Source organism: Bos indicus, chromosome 10, assembly GCF_029378745.1.
Source record: "Bos indicus isolate NIAB-ARS_2022 breed Sahiwal x Tharparkar chromosome 10, NIAB-ARS_B.indTharparkar_mat_pri_1.0, whole genome shotgun sequence".
Lineage (NCBI taxonomy): Eukaryota > Metazoa > Chordata > Mammalia > Artiodactyla > Bovidae > Bos > Bos indicus.
The window spans coordinates 88,089,249-88,105,044 of NC_091769.1; the positions used below are offsets into that span (position 1 = coordinate 88,089,249).

The window sequence follows — 15,796 nt, forward strand, 5'->3', positions numbered from 1 at the left end:
TCCTTGCACCAAGCTTGGGACTAAAGCTTTGTTCCTTCTTTAGGAGTTGGGCTCTGAAAAGAAGGGCCCTGGAGATTCAACACAGGACCAGGCAGAAGCTGGGGCTCTGCAGTCCGAGAGTCCAGGGTCTTCAGCCCACAAGCCGCGGAAGGTCCCTGCTGGGATCAGACACACACCAAGAAGGTTCCAGCTCCCAGCGAGGACCCAGCTGAGCAGAGGCGTTAGGCTGGAATGCAAGTGGGGCTGAGAGGCCTGGAAAGCAGGGCCCTTCCACAGTCAGCGCTTCTAAAAAAGCCTGCCGTCCCCAGCACAGAGGCTGCAGGGAGTAGCAACTGTTGTTCTCTATATTTCAGAGAAAAGCGCTTTTCATGCTGATGATGTCAGTAATATTTCAGGACCTAAACAAGCCTAGTTTTTCACAGTCTGTAGGACTGAGGGCTCCTAACGCTCTTTAAAAGATGCTAGGCCCTAAATAAAATCCCATTTGTCACCAGGCCACCCATTTCTCTCTCTTTCTCGAGCCCTGGTGCCAAGAGGCAGTCACAGCCCTCCAACAGCCAGCGGCAACACTCCTGGATCAGTTTCCCGAAGAACTTCATCATGAAGAAATTGCTGTCACTTTGCCTGGAGCTGACAAGCCCAGGAGAATCTCCGAATGAGGCTTCCCTGGTGAGAACACAGCCCTTCTGGGAGCCTCGGTTCCTCAGAGAATGTTCGAACTGGGAAGTAACTCCAGAGTGCTGAGCGCTGCATAGGGTTTGTTGTTGTTGTTCAGTCGCTCACCCGTGTCTGACTCTTTTCGACCCCACGGACTGCAGCACGCCAGGCTTCCATGTCCTTCACTACCTCCCAGAGTTTGCTCAAACTCATGTCCATCGAGTCGGTGATGCCATCCAACCATCTCATCCTCTGTCGCCCCCTTCTCCTCCTGCCTTCAATCTTTCCCGGCATCAGGGTCTTTTCCAATGAACCAGCTCTTCACATCAGGTGGCCAAAGTATTGGAGCTTCAGCTTCAGCATCAGTCCTTCCAATGAGTATTCAGGGTTGATTTCCTTTAGGATTAGAGTGGTTGGATCTCCTTGCAGTCCAAGGGACAGTGTGGGGTTAGCAGGGCTTTTCAACTTCAGCACTAAAGGTATTTGGGCTGGATAATTCTTTGTGGTGGGGGAAATCCTGTGCTTTGTGAGATATTTAGGACCATGCCTGGCTTCCATCCATAAGACATCAATAGTATCCCCTCCCCACTTCCCCCCTATCATGCCAATCAAGATTGCCTCTGGATACCACCAAATGTCCTGGGGGTAAAATCATTCCTGGCTAGGAGTAGCTCTCATTCAATGACTACACAGCTAAGGAGATTCAGGGGAAAGCTGGCCACACATACCTCAAGGGAATTCTCACTCCAGGACAAAAGAGGCCAAATCTACATGGGTGTCTCAGTTAGTGCTCTGTTGGATGCAACTCTAGATGACTTAACAAGGGTGAGGGGTGGATGCTGTCACTTGTAACTGAGAAGACCAGGGATTCAGGCACCTTGCTGGCTCAGGCCCAGCTTGAACCAGAGACTCAAACAACGTCACCAGGACTTGGTTCTGGATTCTGCTCTTCTCCAGTTTTGGAATTCTCAGAGGGCCCAGATGGTCACCAGTGCTCCAGTGCTACATCTTCCCAGGCTGGAGACTTGTGGAGGGGAAAAAGGGGAAGTGTTTTTCTTCCTGCAGGCCTTGCAAAAGTATCATTGTATTTTCTTGGCTCTGATTTGGTCAAGAGTCTGTCACCAAGCAAAACACCATGGCCAGAGAACATGCAGGTCTAACGGGCCAGGCTGTGGTCATATGCCCATCTCTGGATCTGAGAGCACAGTCAACTCTGCATGCAGGGCACCAAAGATGGAAAAGAAAGGGTTCCCAAGAGGAAAACCACAAAGCCCAGGGGAGAGGACTCCAGATGACAAAAAGCCACAGGTCCCTACCACAGTCTAGACCAAAAGGGGCTCATAAGCTCATCCATCAAGGTGACCGGTGAGAGTTCAAGGAGGACTTGACTGAATGGCACTGCAAAGGCTGTGCCATGGTCATCCACATCAACCTCCAGGTGACAAACACTCTCTTAGGTGTCTCTGGGACAAACTAGCAACTGTCATGATTCCTTCAAATGGCTTCTTGAAATGGAGACCACCAGAGTTTCATCAGGATCCTTCCCCCCTCTTTCATAGGTATATATTTGCCACTAGGCTCAAAGCTTCCCAGCTAGGAACGGCGTTTGCCAGCCTCCCTTGCAGTTAGGTGTGACCGTGAGACTAAGCTAACACTAAATGAACAGAAGAGCTGACCAGACCTTGAGATGGTGGGTGTGCCATGCACACTCTTTTTCCTTCCCTTGAACCAGAATAAGAAGTTGCCTGAGACCCAGGCTTTGCCTGTGCAAGTGAGAATGATGCCTTAAGGGATGATAGAGGAAAATGCACAGGAACCTGGATCCCTGAAGGACCAGGTAGAGCCTCCTGCTAGCCTGGAATGACTATCTCAAGTGAAAAAGAAATGCCTATCTTTTCTAAGCCAGTAAATTGTTGTGTTTCCGCTATTTTAAGATGCAATGACACTTTGCAAGGACTGCAGGAAAAAAAATATGCAAGTTTTTATTTTCATATTCTAGTATCTTTGAAACCCATGATACCATTGGCCAGGCAGTGGCCACCTTTAAGTCAGGCCTCAGGAAAATATTCTTGTGAGGCTCTTGTCTGTATAAACAAATTAAAATGAACACCTTACAAAAATTTGTAAGTTCATGTGAGGTATAGTGATTTATCAATGAAGATTTAGAATAATAGGTAGAGAAGAGCTGCTTATTTATTTTTTATTGTCTCATTAATGCACATGAGGAATCTTCCTCCGGGGCAGACAGCATCTCTTCCTGTTTAGATCCAGAAATCTACCTCTTCATAATTTCGTGTCTCGCACCAGGAGGAAACAGCGGCAACACATTGTTATGTTGACTAAATACTGGACACATAATATTATTCTTTCAAGAACAGAGTGACAACGTTCCGTGTCGGCCTTTACTTGCCTCTTTTGCACGTGTGTTAGTTGCTTAGTCGTGTCCGACTCTTTGCAACCCCATGGACTATAGCTCAGCAGGCTCCTCTCTGTCCATGGATTTCTCAGGCAAGAATACTGGAGTGGGTTGCTATTTCCTTCTCCAGGGGATCTTCCCGACCCAGGAATCAAACCTGGGTCTCCTGCGTTGCAGGCAGGTTCTTTACCATCTGAGCCACCAGGGAAGCACTTTGTTGCATACCACTGGCCATTTCATGTTTATTGAGGCTTCTTCTCAGTTCTGGAAAGAATGTATTGTGTGGAAGTGGCATTTTGTGTCCATTTGATAGAGATCCTATGTGTTCTTGGTCCCAGATACCCTTGTTGGCCAAAGCTAATGGTGAAAGATGGATTTTTTAAACAAGCAACCTTAGTAACAGAACACATATATTGGTTAAGATTTTTTTTTTAACATGGACCATTTAAAAGTCTTTATTGAATTTGTTATGCTGTTGCTTCTGAGGGCTTCCCTGGTGGCTCAGAGAGTAAAGAATCCACCTCCAATTTGGGAGACCTGGGTTTGATCTCTGGGTTGGGAAGATCCCCTGGAGGTCATGGCAATGCACTCCAGTATTCTTTGCTCGGAGAATCCCCATGGACAGAGGAGCCTGGTGGGCTACAGTCCATGGGGTCACAAAGAATCAGACAAGACTGAGCAACTAAGCACATTGCTTTTTTTTTTTGCCACATGTTTTGGTTTTTTGGCCGTGAGGCATGTGGGATCTTGGCTCCTTGGCCAGGGATCAAACCTGCACCCCCTGCATTGGAAGGCAGAATCTTAACCACTGGACTGCCAGGGAAGTCCCAACACTTGAGTTTTGAACTTACAATATATTTAGACCATAATGGCCAGATTCTATAGTTCCTTTCACCATTTGAAGAAGGTGTAAAGTAGCTGCTGACTTGCATTCCTGACGTCAGGCAGGTCCCAGCCCCCAAAACTCCAGGTCTGCAGGTAGCAGAGCAGGGTTCTGCTTTTCCTGGTACTGGTGTTACTTAATTCCTGCTTATGCAGCATCCCTCCTGCAAGATCAAGAAAGTACCAGCATCAAAACCTGAAGAGTGTCCCCACCTTGGAAAACAAATCCCAAAGATACTAGTGAAAACTCTTTTAAGATAAGCTGCGTCAGTCACCAGCGCTCTCGACATGAAGAATGATGCTGGGGAAAGTGTACCAATGATTCCAAGATGGCAAGTGGCTCAGAACAGCTGGCCCCTGATGGCAGAGGGGGGGGTGGATGCTTGATGTCAGCATGTCAGCGAGCACACACGTGCACTAAGTCAGTCCCATTGCCTCTGGTTCTAGGACTGGCTTCAGCAGTGGAGGAGACATGGACTATTTCCCACTCGGCCTTAAAACAAGGACAGGGCACCATGTCGAGATGGATTCTGTTGGGTCCAGACCTCACATCTGGGCTGAAGACACATGATGTGTGGACACGGAGCTACCCCCGGAAAGATCCCACCAGCCTCATGAAAGTCACATGGATGTGACAGCTGCTGTATTTCCTTCCTCCAGCGTGCCTTTAGAGAACAACAAACGCTTTACAGCTATGTAAACGCTTTACAGAATGTAAAGCACATTCACTTACATTGTCTTATCCCCTTCTCACAACCCTGGAAAGGAGGGCAGACGTTAATCTTCGCTGTCTTTCAAAACTGAAAAATGGCAGCCCAGAAAGGGAAAGAGATTTAATCAGGAAACCAACCACGGGTTGTGACAAAGCCTGAATTTGACTGATATCTTTAATGCCACTCCCTGAGCTCTGTCTATCATACCATGAAGTCTACTTTCAGGAAAATTCCACTTCTGTCTTTGTCTTTTGCATTACCTGGATCTAAATAGTTTTGCTCTGTGTTGGTTGGCTTTTGTTGCTGTTGTTTTAGAGAAACATGATTCCAGTCTACAATCAAAATTCTTGTAGAGCAAGAATCCCATTTGACAGCCACCATTGCTAATTTCTCTTTAAAAAAATTATTTGGCTGCACTGGGTCTTAGTTGCAGCACTCAGGGATCTTCTCTCTTCATTGCAGCCTGCAGGATCTTTAGTTGCGGCATTCAAACTCTTTGTTGCAACATGTGGGATCCAATTTCTCAACCAGGGATCGAACCTGGGCCCCCTGCAAGGGGAGCTTGGAGTCTTAGCCACCGGAACACCAGGGAAGTCCTGCTAATTTCTCTTAAATGACACCCTCATCAATTGCCCATGAGATAGCCACTTTCATGCATTACATCCCATGGAAACAAGAGGGACCTTTAAGAATGGGGTGGGTAATCTTTACTTTATTTTCAAGTTACACAAAAAAGCCTCAGTACTCCTGCTGCTGCTGCTAGTAAGTCACTTCAGTCGTGTCCGACTCTGTGCGACCCCATAGATAGCAGCCCACCAGACTTCCCCGCCCCCGGGATTCTCCAGGCAAAAACACTGGAGTGGGTTGCCATTTCCTTCTCCAATGCATGAAAGTGAAAAGTGAAAGTGAAGTCACTCAGTCGTGTCCGACCCTCAGCGACCCCATGGACTGCAGCCTACCAGGCTCCTCTGTCCATGGATTTTCCAGGCAAGAGTACTGGAGTGGGGTGCCATTGCCTTCTCCATCAGTACTCCTGGCTTTTGTTAATTCTGGGAGGGAGCTTACAGAACACCACCAACTTCCCCGCTCCACCTCCACCCCAGGTATTAGTATCTGTTTGCATCAGTTGGCACAGTTTTGTTATTTTTATTGAAGTAGAGGGTTTGAGTTTTACTCCTTTTGCTTTGTGGGGTTGTTTTGTTTGGGTGCAGAGCTCCTTGGGGAGGAAGGTCAGAGTAAGGGAAGGAACTGATGGAGCTGCCATCCTGCATCCTGCCTGAGAGACTTGTCTCCAGCCCCAGGGAGGAAAGAGTTAGCCTGATAGATGGTGAGAGAAGTAATCATGTGAGACTTTGAGCAACTAAAAGATACCAGCGGTTCTGCTAGGGCACACGGGCTGTAAAGGGCAACGGATCAGTGAGAAGGGCATTGGTTCCCTATAGATCCATCCCGCCCTCCGCTTTGGCAACTTGGTGGTGTAGTGGCCCCAGGAGAGAACGGCATCCCCAGGCAACAGGAGTGATCGCTCTAAGAACAGTGTTCTTACCGAAGACACACACGCTGATGAGGTGCACTTCTTTAAAAAATTAATTATTCATTTATCTTGTTTATCTTATTTTTGGCTGCACTGGTTCTCTGTTGCTGCATGCAGGCTTGCTCTGGTCGTGATACATGGGCTTCCTACTGCAGTCACTTCTACTGTTTCGCAGCATGGGCTCTAGGGTGCACGGGCTTCAGTAGGGCTGCACACAGGCTCAGAGTCCCACGGCACGGGGAATCCTCCCAGACCAGGAATTAAACCCATGTCCCTTGCATTGGCAGGCCGACTCTTAACCCCTGGACCATTAGGGAGGTCCCTAGGTACTCTATCCAAGGGGCTGTGAAGAGTAGGACCATCAGCGGGAGGTCACAATGGAACAGCAAAGTGGATCTAATCCCGTCTCCTCGGGAGACACCTCAGGGGCCTCCAGAAGTGACTGAGGAAGAGTTGACAGGACAGAAGATAAGCAGGGACTTCTACAGACCTTCCAGAGGGGCTCAGAGCTGGCAAGATTGAGTCTGGATGTCATTGTGAACTCACTGGCACCCTAGGCTGGTGAAGTCTACTGACGCGCTGCTGTGAAACACTGCACTTTATTCTTTTCCTCTATGTGCCATTCAAGTTTGAACATCCCATCTTTAGTAAAGATGCCGTGAAATATGCTTACAGAGCAGATTTCTTCCAAGAGCAATTCTTCCACTGGCTGACGGCCCTGATTCCCCTCCCCCTTCTCTGGAGGGCTGTTGTTGTTGCTAAGTCACTTCAGTCATGTCCGACTCTATGTGACCCCATAGACGGCAGCCCACCAGGCTCCCCCGTCCCTGGGATTCTCCAGGCAAGAACACTGGAGTGGGTTGCCATTTCCTTCTCCAATGCATGAAAGTGAAAAGTGAAAGGGAAGTCTATCAGTCGTGTCTGACTCTTCGCAACCCTATTGACTGCAGCCCACCAGGCTCCTCCGTTTGTGGGATTTTCCAAACATGAGTACTGAAGTGGGGTGCCATCGCCTTCTCCGATGAATGAGTCTACCTATTTGTAAAAATGTGACTGATGAAAACAGTGCAATCACTAGCTTATCACACTGTGCGATTCCCCCTGGGGGAATCCTAGGGCTCAGGGCCGGAAGGAAAAGAAGTAACTCTTTTCTGTGTTAGGGCAGAGCAGCAGATTGCTAAAGGTTTCTAAATGATCAGGAGATGAGGCAAAGGTTTTTGCTGTTTCAGCTGAAGTTGGAATGAGAAGACCTGTGGGGTAGGCTGCAATGTGGATGAGGTAGATTAGAGAAGTCAAGGATTTCCCAACATCGAAGGGTGTTAAAAGGGACCCTGCTCCAGGCCCATTTTGAAAGGTAAACAGAGAGGGCTCCGTTTGTCTGCCATCCTTCCAGATCTTGAACTGACTCTCTCTGTTCCTGACTCCCACCCTCTTCCTGAGTTCACTGGTCTTCTGTCCATGTTCAGCATCTTCATTATCGCACTTACCAACTCTGAGCTGTGAACTTCTCAGGGGTGGAGACTGTGTCCTGGTCTTTAATGTGTCCTTGGACCCTCAGGAGGTACAATGCACACAGTGAATGTTGGTTGGTCTGATCCTAAGTGAAAAGGTGCTTGGAGACAGGAGGCTACATCAGGACTCCTTAGAGCAGTAGGCGTTCACACGTCTGAGCTTCACCTGGGGAATGGGCCGCCAAGAGCTACAGAAGCTGCCCAGAGGATGCAACGAGAAAGCATCAGGAAAACGTCTCTATAGTGCCAGCTCACTTACTGCCCTTCTCCCCTCTGTCCCCTTCCTGGCGTCCCCTTCTGCTTGACGTTGGGTCTGGAAGCAAAGGTCAGGCGCTCTGTGTGAAGACGGAAAGTCTAGGTCTGAGTGATTTCTCACGAATGGCAAAGCGTCTGAGGGAACTGGGCAGCAGAGATGAGCAAGCTGCCGGTCCCGCCTGGGATGTGGAACGCAAGTGGGTTCACAAAACATGGGGGCGGGGGGACATTTCTGGTGCCAGAATACAGCTACCCACGGAAGCTACCGCCTTCATCTGTGGATTCCGAGTCCATTCAGAAGGGGTGGCCAGTGAGTGTGTGCCGGGCTGGGCACCAGTGCTGCAACCGACAGATCTTTCATTCCATGGCCTGGCAGATTCCTGGGGAAGAAAAGATGCCAAATCAATCCCCCAGGAGAATCAACTCCAGGGAAAGGGGCTAGTCAAACCCTGGTGCTCTCTAGCCATGGTCTACCCGATGGGAAAGACCTCGCTCAAGGGGTCAAGCTCAAAGACTCGTTAATGCAAAGATCTGGAACACGCCAAAGTCCCTCCTTAGGTGGAGGGAGGCTGATGGCACTGTAGACAAAGAAAAGCAAGTGGCTTCTTATAACGGAAATGTGTCAACTAGAGGGGGGGCGCGCTGTGAACGCCTCAGCAGCAATCACACGGGAAGATGGCAGTGCAGACAGAGGGCAGCGCCGTCCTCCCGACAACACTGGTGGGGTCAGACTCCAAAAGAGCTGTTTAAAAGCTGCTAATTACTGAGATTCCAGTAAGAGCTCTGCCTTAAAAGTGATTTCGAACTGATTGCAGCTTTTTGAACTGATTGCAGCTGTAAGCTATAAAGGAAGGAATCTAAATAAAAGGGAAAAATCCTTTGATCAAACACTAAGGAACTCTTCCAAATAACAATACCTTCCTTTTACATATCCATCTCAGCTGTCTCACATGTGTAAACAAATGATTTCTATACATCAATTAAACACACACATTCCCAGAGACAGGGACCATACCTGTTCATCCTTATAACTCCTGACAGTATTTAGCATAGTAGCTGGCACATGGAAGATGCTTACTGAACTGAATTTAATTGATGCAATTGCTGCATTAATGATTTAATCAGATCGTTGTCATTTCTGACAATAACAGGCTGCTTTAAAATGAATACTAAATTTCTGTGCTGTAAAGCAGTACAGAAGTCCATTTTAATAGCCTCAAATCCAGGAAAACATGACCTATTTTTTCCAGAAGCCCAAAAGAAATATGCAAACAGACATTCTCGAAAGGCAAAGTCAACCACTCTACATTCTACCACAGAGACCATGCTGATTGTGCTGCGTGAGTTGCCAGGCAACCACTTGGTAATTCCCCGTGTAATACCGATGAACCTGTCATCTGCTCTCTCGGCTATATGTGACATGAGGAGACAATAGGTAAAGGACGGCCAAGAACACCTACACCTGGATGACACCATCTCTCCCGAAATGTGATAACACTGGAGAAAATCCCCAGGCCCTGTCAGAAAGTGCTGGAGGGAGAATTTCGTTAAACTATTAGCACAAGACATCCAGTGAATTTTCTTGGATTTACCCTGTGGGTAAGTCCTGTGGGTGATCCTGTTATCCCTGTCCACAAAGCAGGGGACCAAAAGCCCTGAAATTCTGCATGTGGATGCTGTCAATTCAATAAGGGCTCCAGATCAGCGGGTCCCATGACTCCAGCTGGGATGAAATCTTACTGAATAAAAGAAGCCTTTAAGTCTTAAAAGGGACACTCAACATCTCAAAGAAACCCAAGTTCTGGGTGAATAAACCTTACTCTTTTATATCAGAAGAGAATACTCTCAGTAATTTCTTTGGAATGATTTCCCAGACATTTTAGGCAAATGAGCTGCCTTACTCCGCTGTAGGTACAGACATCCTAGTCTTTAAAATAGACTGAAAAATCCAATAAAGCTTTGCAGAATGCATAAGGAATGTCAGAAAGCGTCTCTGACATTAAGAAAAGGGCTTCAATTTAAATGCCACTTCAGATTTGGGAGTCTAAGAGTACTCATCTTTTTCATATGAATTTCAAAAGGACCACTCCCCCAAATTAAAAAAAAAAAAGGATATCTGTCTACTCCCTGTTCCCACGGATATGATACTAATGCTTAAGTTTTTTTAGGAAATTTCTTGTTTTTCAGTCTCTAGTTTGAGATTTAAGATCTTGGACCCTGGGATCAGGTAATCAGTTGGAGATAAAATCAACCAGGTAGTTCTGATGAACAACTGGGCAAGGCTTGAACCCAACATCTTGTGCCATCCTGATTTATCCAGCCTGTTGAGATGCTGACTGACGCCAAGCTGGCCCACCCATGTGGAGTGAAGGCCTTAGCCTTCACCAGCCTATCTGGTGCTGGAAAGGGGAGTACTGGTGGGGAAGTTCGGGGGCATTTCTGCATCTGCAAACGGAAGCCATGGCATTCGTCATCTCTGACTACCAATCTTTACATGGTGCTTCATGGGATTCCAAATAAGTCAGCCACGAGCCAAATCGAAAGTGAGGGAGAATTCAAGGGCACTTTTGAGCAAATGCACAACAGACCCTCCGAAGACTGGGATGCGGTGAGGTGAGGCAGCACGAGCAACAAAGGTTCTGGAATTTCTCTGCCAGAATCACAAGTGTGGAGCAAAACCCGTGAGCAGCCACCTTCACTCCAGCCTCTCAAAAGGACACATACAGTCATGTGCAAAAGGCCTGGAGGTGGGAGAGAGTGGAGCAACAAAATAAAATAAAAAGGCATGACCATTCAACCCTTGCCCCAGGGGCCCTGGAAACCCCTCACCATCCTGGTTGGCGGTGTCTTCCTTCTCTGAAGTCCAGTCAGTGATATGGAAGCCCATTGTCAACTTTTCAGGAACCTGGGGTCCCCCTGATGTCAAGTTGGTTGAATGCTTACTATGAAGAACTTGTTTTGTAGGAGAAAAACATTCAGTATAATCCCTGCCCTGAAAGAGCTTAGACCCAGTGGGGGAGATGGGTACCCAAGAAATTACAATGCAAACCAGTTTAGATCAAGCCACAAGACACAGAAAGTGTTCAATTTCAAGAGTGATTGATGTCTACGTGGAGGCTGCCTCTTATCTTGGGCTCTCTAGCCAGCTTCCTACTACTGGAGTGTCAGGTTGCACAGCTCTGTCTGGCTTTCTGCTGTGCTGGCCTGTATTTCTTGTCTTTGGTGAGCCCACGGTGGGGAACTCAGTTGTGATTGGAAAGCTGTTTACAAGAAGGGAGGGAAGATACAAGGCCAAGGAGAACTTCTAAAGTCAAACTGGTCTACCCAAAGGGACAACTGAACAGCTTTCGGAGTCATCCAGAGAAAAAGTTGTGAGTTTAAATCACAGACTTCATCTTCAGTGAGGGGAGATGACACTTTAAAAACCTTTCCACTGGAAAGATTCTAGATAGGGGATAAAACAAGCAAAAGGCAGCTGCTGAGTGGTTTGGAAAGATGTGTGGGTTGAAATCAGCATATACCCTGTCACACACAAGAAATCTCTCTGCCATGTGCAGAGTGAAAGAAAGAGAGGATCAGCTGGAGGTGTTTTCTGCAGACTTTGCCTTTATGGTGCCCAGTCTCCACTCCTGGCATCCTTTCCCACACAAGTGCTTGGACCAAGTGCCTCGGGCTCTGCTCCCCACTGGTCTCCTGCTCAGCACAGCGGGAAAGGGCATGGTAGCACCATTTCCACCAAACACGCAGCCTAGCAGAGCGGCCAGAAGCAAGGACTTCAGAATTCAATTCCTGCTCCACCGCTTACCACTCGTGACCTTGGCAAGTGACATGGCCTCTTGTCCTTAGTCTCCTCTGTAAAACGAGAAGAACAATACCACAACCATGTCACAGGACTGTGGGAGGATTAAAGGAGTAAATCTGGGCAAGTCACTTAGGACAGTGTCTGGAAATAGCACTCTGTGTCAGTTATGATGAGAGAATTTGTCCTGGGTTCTAGAGCAGCTGCAGGTTGAGCACTTATACTTGAGGAATTTCAGGTTTGGGCAAGAAGATGGGGAGCTTTGTGGGAGAGGTTTCCATTGTCCCTGAAATAAAACCCATGCCTAGTATATTGACACCATGACTGTAACCCAGATGTCCTTCTATTGTCTCTGTTCTTCCAGATAGCCCTAAAAATATGAGCTGAGAACTAACCTGGATGGTGGGGGTTTAGGCAGTTGATTCTTGAGGAAAAATGGAATATGCATCCTGCTGTCGCTCATCTCTGCCTCTGCCAGCCCAGGACCTGCTGGTTGCCATCCCCACACACAGACTGGAACATCCCCCTCCTCTCCGCTCACTGACCATGGTGGTGGGACTCTGGGGGCACACACATAACCACCATTCCATCAAATCCTCTTCAAAAATCTGTGGTCAGCAGTAACGCTGAATGCCAGATTCAGGATAACTGTTACAGATGGCCAAACTGAGGTTCAAGGGGAAAAAAAAAGATGGTTCTCGAGTGTTGCTTCAAGAACTAATGCCAGTCCTTGTGGTGTTTTCACTGCTCCTCGGCAAAACTGGAAAAATAAGAATAGCAATGAGAATTCATAAAGCAGAAATTATTCAGTTTTTGACTTGTGAGATTATGGCCTATCTTCTTTCCTGTGTCTTATGTGAGGGAAGATATTGAAATGTCCCATCCTTTGTAAAATGGTATCAATAGGAGCTGGGATTTGAAATTAGATCTTTTGAATACCTTCACTGCTATTTCACTATTTTAATTAATTTTAAAATAACTTTAATTTTATATTCAACTTTGTTAAAGTAAGTATTAAAGAATTACTTATATTGCAAATTATATACTAGATTGGATACTTGAAAATATCTTCAAATAAAACTCAGCACAAAGTTAACTCTTTGCGGCATCCTATGTAGGACTGAAAACTCAAATCCTCACATGGTCTGAAAGAAGGCTGAGCAGAGGCGCAGTTCCTGACCTCCATTGTGTGGCAGGCACTCTGTGAGGGCAGAAAGGAAAAGAAGCCTTTTTGCAAACCCCTAAGAGTAGCATTTCGGAGAAGGCAATGGCACCCCACTCCAGTACTTTTGCCTAGAAAATCCCATGGACAGAGGAGCCTGGTGGGCTGCAGTCCATGGGGTCGCTAGAGTCAGACACGACTGAGCGACTCCACTTTCACTTTTCACTTTCATGCACTGGAGAAGGAAATGGCAACCCACTCCAGTGTTCTTGCCTGGAGAATCCCAGGGACGGGGGAGCCTGGTGGGCTGCCCTCTATGGGGTTGCAGAGTCGGACACGACTGAAGCGACTTAGCAGCAATAGCAGCAAGAGTAGCATTTAAAGGAGCAGGTCTCCCCCTGCTGGCAGTGGTGGTGGCAGAATGAGTCTTAAACCACGACTGGTACTGAGGACTCAAATTGGAAAGGATTCCACAGCAAGAAGAGACGGTGCTTGGAAAACCACTCTCCGTCACAGAACCCTGAGTGTGACGACAAAGATTAAAAGAACTCATGGCACTTTGATAGGAAACTGTCATCAGAGGATGCTGATTTGCAAACCCGGTGAATCAGCAAAGAAAGAAAAAGTTTTACGTTGGTTAGCCTCTATAAAAGATTCATTATCCATTTTCATGGTTATTCTATGTATCTAATTATATACAATAGAACCATACAGTACTCAGTTAAAATTATGCCTATCAGTAAACTAGTCTGATTCATTTGGTTCCACTACCAAATCTGTTTTTGAAGTTCAAATGACTGATACAGCATGGGCGTCTGGTCATTAGATAGGTGAAACCAGGGAAGTATGACTTATTTGCACTTGTGGAGGATTAAAATAATCTTCATGCTTTTGCTTATTTCACTTTTTCTCTTTGGCTGGTATGTACTCTGCTCTCAACCACTTCCATTACTGGATATCCTACTTTTACCTGACCTTCTTAAAGCTTTACTTCAACAGCAGAAAACAAGCAGGTTATTTTTCCTTTGATTTTATTAGATTTTGTTCAGAATCCACTGGCATTTATCATATTCTCTCTCATACAACTTATTAAAACATGTCTGTATTTCCTGTATCAGATTCTAAGGTATTTGAGGGCAGACAGTTTTATTCTGCCTCCAGAAGAGGCAGTATGGCCTAATGGTTTAGATCCAGGGCTTAGGAGCTCTGTCATCATGGACAAAAGCTTCAGTGCCTTCATCTAAAACATGGGAACATTAATAAACAGCGACCTCATCAACTTGTACAGACATCAGTAAGACAATGGGCTTCACTCGTGGCTTAGATGGCTAAGAATCTGCCTGCGATGCAGGAGACCAGAGTTCAATCCCTGGGTGGGGATGATCCCCTGGAGAAGGAGATGGCTACCCACTCCAGTATTCTTGTCTGGACAATCCCATGGACAGAGGAATCTGACAGCTACAGTCCATGGGGTCACAAAGAAGTCAGACACAACTCAATGACAGAACTCTCTGTCTCTCTCTCTCACACACACACTCACACACACACACACACACACACACACACACACACACACGAAAGAGAATACATGCAGAGCTGCCTGGCTCTTCATTACTTGATAATTGTTAACAGTCCTTCCACCACCTAAACAAAAGGCATATATGCTGCAGGCACTCAATTATTTGTTGGTAGAGCTTATGCTAATAAATACATTTAATGCATTAGCATTATCTGTGTCTGGAGGACTAATGGGATTACCTATGACTCTGCAAGGCTTGAATTACCAACAGAGGGCAAATTTACCCTGCCCATCTTCTAGATCCAACACTAACTTTCAATGATGCTGGCAATCAATGCGCTGCACAATCTGCACTGTCCAACCAAGTAACCATTAGCTACACGTGGTTGCTGAGGACTTGAATGTGCACAGCCTGAATGAAGAAAACACCCACGTTTTCATTTCATTTAATCAGTTTCAGTACCTCCTCATGATTAGTGGCTACCCTACTGGACAGGGTCGCTCCAGAACTTGCCTCTACCGGTGGCAATCTTTAAATTCTTCCGTGTCCCCTTTTCCAGCTGTAAAATAACATTTTCTAATTTAGGAGGTAACCTTCACTGACTCAATGCATCGGAATTTCAACTGATCGCAACCCCATTTTTTTTGTTTGTTTGTTTGTTTAGCTGATAACATGTTGTTCGTGGTGACACTTCAAGAACTGGCCTGAGAAACAGAATCCATTTGAAACTCAACATCTCGGTCAGTCGCACAATGAGTCATACATCAAATGACATTAAGTCACCCATCAAAAAAATACTGATTGCGTCCCTGCCACGTGAAGCACTGTCTGGAGGTAAGGAAGGCAAACCGACGCCGCGACAGGCTCGGCAACAAGATGAGCAGTGCTGGGGACGGTGGGGGCGCGGTCCGGGCAAGCCTCCTTCGGGCCGAGACCCGGCGAAGCTGCCCGGCTGCTTCCGCTCGGGCTTGCGCGCAAGTCAGCCTATGGCCCGTCCCGGTCCCCAACGCCGACGGGGTCTCGGGGTACAAACCGAGAGCGCTCTCCCGGGCTGACTTCCACCCACGCCCTAAGAAGAATCACGCCTCCGGCCTTGTCTGCTAGAAGCCGACCCGCCCCGGCTTCTCCAGACCCCGCCTCAGAACTGCGCCCCACGCCTGCTCCACAGCAGCTCCCGTAGCACAAGGTCCCCGTACAAAATGGCGGTTTGGCCTGAGGAACTACTAACCATAGAGATGCCCGCCTTCCACGGATAGAGCGCCGACCTCTGAAAGGACGCCCAGCCCCCCCCCCCCCCCCCCGCTCCCTGAGGACGACGTGCCGGCGTCGTCTTCCGGCTGAGACGGG

At 47.3% G+C, this 15,796-nt stretch overlaps 1 long non-coding RNA gene across 1 annotated transcript; it reads right to left on the reverse strand.

Moving 5' to 3' along the window:
- Positions 1 to 5,360: 5,360 nt before the first annotated feature.
- On the reverse strand, positions 5,361 to 15,701 carry LOC139185393 (uncharacterized). The gene is made up of 2 exons (XR_011569026.1): positions 12,163 to 15,701; positions 5,361 to 8,348 (listed from the first exon to the last, which is right to left on the reverse strand). It is a non-coding gene; the product is annotated as an uncharacterized lncRNA (long non-coding RNA).
- Positions 15,702 to 15,796: the final 95 nt, after the last annotated feature.